A 6000-nucleotide genomic window follows, 5' to 3' on the forward strand; every position below is an offset into this window, starting at 1 on the left:
CCCTGGCCAACCCTCTGGAAAGCCAAACGTGCACAGGACTCTCACAAGATACCCTTTTTGCCCCAAGGGAGTCCTGCTCTAGTATCCACACTTCCATGCAATGTCTAGAAAAACTAGAATGGGGACCAGAAGACTAGACTGACATATTTCGCTCTGTGACCTTGGGTGACCCCTTTTACCTCCCTGGGAGACAGCTCTTCAGCTACCATCATGAAATGTGGACAAGCGGCCATACCCAGTCAATGGCTTTGTAACGTGGTGAACCTGGCTGGGAAAAGACACATATCCAGAAAGAATGAGGATGAGACGGACTCTCGAAGGTCTTTCCCATAAAATGGAAAGCTCTTTCTTTTCTTTTTTTCTTTTTTTTTTTTTGGTCTTTTTAGGGCCACACAGGCAGCATATGGAGGTTCCCAGGCTAGGGAAACCTACGCCACAGCCACAGCAACACCAGATCCAAGCCATATCTGTGACCTACAGCACAGCTCACGGCAACGCCAGATCCTTAACCTACTGAGCGAGGCCAGGGATTGAACCTGCAACCTCATGGTTCCTAGTCAGATTCATTTCCGCTGTGCCATGACGAGACCTCCAGAAAGCTCTTTCTTCCACCCAGCTGTAGTCAAAGCCAGTTCCCTGCTGTCTGGGACATTTATTCCCTGAAGCTACGAAATGCCTGTTATCCGATGAAATGCGAAGGATTATGGAGCACCGCTGACTTGAACGTGAATTAACATTCACAAATCAACCAACCACACTGGCCTTAGGGATGGCTTTGCTGGGTGAGGGCAATCCTGCCTGGGCAAGAAGGGTGGGCATCTCCTGTCTGGCACCAGCTTCCTCACCCTTTGCCCAGAGATGTGACTCTAGCACAGCGACACTGAGGCCCCGTGGCTTCACAGGCAGCAAAGTTAGAGTTACTCTGAAAGCCCTTGCTTGCAAATAGAGGTCCCCTGCCTTGAAGATTAGGGAAGCTTTATATTCAGCAAGGCAAGGCCAACAGATACTTCTTTACTGCCACACTGCCTGCTGCCAATTATTACACCAGTTCTAAAGCCAGAGAGAGTCTTTCCTGACTTGGACAAGTGTCTGGAGTCGAAAGCTCATCACTTTGCCTTTCTGGACATATTCCCCATGTTTTTTGTCCCAGTTCATCTCAACGGGAGCCTGCACCCTTCGCCAGGACCCTTCCTCTCACTCTAAGCTTACTCCAGCTCCAAATCTCACCCCCTCTAGCAGGTGGGTAGTGCCAGTGCTCCTTTCATGGTGAACTATAAGGAGCGACAAAGATTAACCGATAGGTTAGAGGAATGAGCTGATGGTGGAGTTCAGCACAGTGAGACTGGGTGGTGCCACGTGGGACAGAGTTATTAGAGTCCATATAGTACTTTCAATAGTTAGTCCACCCAGCAGCCACTGATACAGCTTACTCCTAAAGGCAACTTTGCTCATTTCCACCATCCAATAACAAGTGGCCACCCAAAACTGTGCTACCACCTGTACTGAATTCTACCCAACAAATGCCTTCTTGGGTGATTGGGGACCATGAGCTGGGAGTCAGCGATAGACGTGAGCCATCTACGCAATGGCAGAAGATGCAGACGTGGTGAAGGCACCATCCCAGGGGAAAGCTGTACTGATTTCCTCAATCCCCTCACGGGGGGCTTGGTTTTGAAAATGGCCTCAAAAGGTAGTAACTGCCTTTTCTTTTCATTCTCTAAAGGAGACGCTCAAGATAACATCAGGAATAATTTCATAAAGATATTTTACATCTTCCCTTTGCCAAAGCAAAGCTACGTCATGATGTATGGAAAGATCTCCTAACAGTCTCACTAAAACCCAAGTGATTATATTAAGGTGACGTCCCAGTATAAAAGCAATGCCTGAATCCACAACTTCAGAGTTACACTATTAATCTTAAACTTGGCAAGATTGTATTTTGCTAAAGTTGGATTCAAAGAATATTGACCCCGCATCAATCTCTACACATATGAAGCACTTCACTGACTGTTTATTAACTGTTCTTATATTTTTCACTTACTCGCCATGCAGGACGAGTGGTAATCCCCCCATTTGATGGATGAGAAAAACACAATGAATTGCCAAAGACCCTCAGCATCCGAGTCAGGCCCTCAGCTCTTCCCTCTTTACCATGTGGTTTTTCACATTCCTGAGGTCCCTTCATTCATATAATTCATCTTAAAACCAGCAGTGACCAGAGTCATTGCCTATAAAAATGTCGGATGCAGTGGCTCCTACTGAATCAGGATGCAGACTTGGGTATTATATAAAGCAAGGGGTTCTCAAACTCGAGCACGGATCAGAATCCCCCGGAGACTTGTTAGACTCCACAAGTGGAGACCGCTGGCTCCACTCTTGGAGTGGGAGTGTCTGATTCACAAGATCTGAAGTGGGGCCCAAGAATTTGCATTTCCAGTAACCTCCCAGGTGGTGTTGATGCTTCCAGCCCAGGACACACACCTGGAGAACCACTGAATTAGAGATTTTCAGCTGATAGCACCTGAAAGACAGAGGTAAGTCTTCCCTCCTCTTCTGCATCTGTCTGTGGTCTGGTCCAGCCATCTGGCCTCACTACAAATTCATCACAGGATCACTGCCTCATCTCCTGGCCCCTCTACTGCTGAGGTTTCCCAAGAAAGGAGCCTGTGCTGTGAAGGCCATGGGCCTCCTTCCCTCCCGCATGCTTCATAACTAGACTAGTGATGACATGTCCCCACCGTGGTGAGATTCCAGTTTGATAGCTATATGATTATGGATCGTTGCCTTTCCCTGTGGATTCTGAGAAACATCAAAGATTTTAAGACAGAAATGAGGAACACAAGCTTTAGCCACGGGAGCAACTCCACTAAGTAGCTCCAGGAGCTAAATACCATCCCATAGCACAGTCCCCCAGCCTTCCCACAAGATCCAAAATGCACAGTGGTATGCTCAAGGCTCTGAGAAGTCCTGCAGAGTTCTTTCCAATTCTGCATGAACTACATAGCCGCCCTTTCTTTCCCTGATAATACTGCCCATCAGTCATGGAGTAAAAGCATTCTGATAAATACACATTAGAAAGTATTCCATTAAGAGGTGAGCTGCAGATCCTACGGAGTTGACGGGATAAGTCCTTCATTTCAAGTTTACTCAACAACCCTTTTGTCAAAGGACACACACAGGAAGCCTGTCTTATAAAACCCAAGGCATGAGGGGAGGGGGTGGGGGGCAGAGCAGAACGCCTGCTCCATACGGGCAGCGGATCCCAAGAAGACGCAAAGAATGTCTCTCAAATTTATGAAGCAGGTGGGTCACCCCTCTTTCCTGGTGAAGAGTGGGTGAGGAGGAAGATGGAGGCCTGGAGCGCTATACAAACCGAGTGCCCTTGGCATAAAAGTCAGCAAGGTGAGGGAGCAGCAGCCCCTCTGGCCCTCCACCCACAAAACTGAGCAAGCATCAAAAGGACAAAGCAGCCATTAAGATCTCAGAGAAGGTTCACACAGGAAGCAATACAAGGTATCACAGAAGCACTGATGATGGCAACCCTTTTGGCAACCCAAGAAGAGAGCTGTCATAATAGGGCAGGCATCACACACTTGGAGGCCGCTGAGTCCAGGCCCCCCGCCCCGGGAGATGGGCTCCGAAACAGGAAAGCACCTAGGCTGCTCCTTCTGCCCACAAATGCAGGCGACGCCAGCTGATGGATCTGCGGAGTCCTTGCACAAACAACTCCGTCTCCTGAAGCAAATGAGCCCGGAGAGAATGATGTTTTCCTACCTGAATAGCCTCGCACGTGGCAGTCAGCCGACATCTGTCATGAAGAGTCTTCCTGAAATCCCGGATGCGGGCCGCGCGCAAACAGTTCCTGCCCAGGGAGTGTGTTCCAGACGCCAGTCACCTTCCCGGATCCAAACAGACTTCAAGGTCACAAGGCAAATTCTATTTTCCTGCGAGAGAAGGACAGAAGCCTTACATAGGAAGCCCTAAGACGGCCTGGGGTCAAGAAATGAGGAGAGGGTGTTTCCTCCGCGGAGGTGGGTCTTGCCCCCCTGACAGTAGGCACCTCCTCCCAACATGCTCCTTGTTCCTGCAGAGACGCCGCCGGGTCCCTCTGGGGACTTGTGCAGGTGTCAGCACTCTCCAGCAACGCAATGATGCTTGACCAGTGGTGAGCATGGGCTCCCTCAGCTCTTTATCCATCAACAGCCCCCCCAGCACCTCGCCTTTCCTCAGCCTTCAAAAGCGCTCTCTGAAGCCTTTCAGGGAATAGGCCAAGCGTGTGAAGAGACAGGGCTTCCAACAGAAAACAAACCAGTTCATAAAAATACGGAAACATGTGCAACCTCACTATGACTCAACAATAAATTTTTTTTTCTTTTTTTGCTTATCACCTTAGTGATTAAATAGACATTAAAAGGCTAGGTGTGAGCAAGGATGTGCTTTAAAACAAGGAACTGCTGATGAGAAACTTACTGGAAGAGACTTTACAAAATCTTGGTAAATCTCTTGCTGTATATATCTGAATAACTGGGAAATGTGTTCACAATAGCTCTGGTTTTTAAGATGGTTATAAAATGGTACAGACTGAGCTTATCTGTCGGTGTACAAGGGTGTGTGTGTGTGTGTGTGTAAATGTATCTGGAAGGATATATTCCCAACCTTTAGTTATTGTCTTCGTTGGATGTGTACCATCCTTAGGCCTGGAACCTTCCAGAAGCCCCATAATTTAGAGGGCCTCACTCTGTCCCTTCTCCAACCTGCCTCTCTCCATGAGGCAGGGTGTCTGCAAGGCCAAGGGGACAGCCCTAGTTCACTGCCCCTCTCAGGCACACTCTAAAACCAATTCCCATTTGCAGGGCTGTACACGCTTCTTCCTGGGCCCCTCTCCTGGAGGGAACTGTATTACTGATAAGCACGCCCTAGACCTGACAGGTGGCCGGGAGGGAGCTATGTGCAGGGGTGTGGATGCTGCTGGCCCCTGGAACTGCAGTGTCCACACCTGCACAGGAGGGCCCTCCTGGGGAAGGCCTGAGTCATTGCTGGGACAGGGAAGGAGGTAGCTGGGAGCCTGGGGTCAGCTCTCCCCCGGCTACCACACTCTGGCTCCAGACTTTGAGGCGTCCCAAGATTCTCAATTTGAACCTGTACTTTTGGATTGTTTCCAGGGTAAGAAGAGAAGATGCTTCATTTACTAGTTTGTCAGCTGGATTCATAACTTCTACATGTTTAGACATATGGTCTGTGGACCTTCACTCCCACTCTTGGCTCAGACCACAGGCAAGTTAGAGATGGGCCTGCTTTGGATGGCAGAATTAAGGATATTTTCATTCTCTCTCCCCTCCTCTCTGTCTCCCTTTCTCTCCTTCCTCTCCATCACTTTTTAATCTCTCCCTAAGTTCTTTTTTTTTTTTTTAACTGGATACTAAGAAACTGGTGTTCTTTGTTTTAGTAATTCCACATCTATGAATCTAATCTAAGAAATGATCAGAGATATTGACAAATATTTGTGCATCTAGAAATTAAAATAACCTAAATGCTAAACAATGGGGAAATACTGAAATAAATTACACTAGGTCCATACCATATGGATAAATACCTTAAAATTATATTGATAAATCCATATTACACAGATGAAAAGTTTTCACGAAAAATGCTCACTACAATATTAGCTGGAAAGCAAGTAGAAAAATTATATAGTAAAAGTTTTAAGATATAAAAATATGAGATATATATGTTTGTAAAAGATAGCAAACCAGCAAGATATCAAGTATGTTTATCTTTGATCAAATTCTGGATGAGGATTTTTTTCCCTGTATATTTTGGGGGTTTTTTTCCTGCAATGATTAAGGGTTACCTTTATAATCAGGAAAAACTTGTTTAAAAGTCTCAACATGTCTGTCCCCGTGTCCAGGTTTGTGTTTCCATGAGGAAGCCATACCCTGGTGGCCTTTGACGTAATCTACCAATGAACCCTGCGTCCTGTCACCACCCTGGAATCCTGCT

The 6000-nt window shown here is 47.2% G+C and overlaps 1 long non-coding RNA gene across 1 annotated transcript in view; it reads right to left on the reverse strand.

Annotated features, from left to right (window-relative positions):
- The window catches only part of LOC106508353, a 64998-nt gene extending 60966 nt beyond the window's left edge, over positions 1-4032 (reverse strand). The window contains exon 1 of the long non-coding RNA XR_002336014.1: positions 3775-4032. This is a non-coding gene — a long non-coding RNA (uncharacterized LOC106508353). The remainder of the gene's footprint in view (positions 1-3774) is intronic.

The sequence above is a fragment of the Sus scrofa genome, chromosome 9 (genome assembly GCF_000003025.6).
Source record: "Sus scrofa isolate TJ Tabasco breed Duroc chromosome 9, Sscrofa11.1, whole genome shotgun sequence".
NCBI lineage: Eukaryota > Metazoa > Chordata > Mammalia > Artiodactyla > Suidae > Sus > Sus scrofa.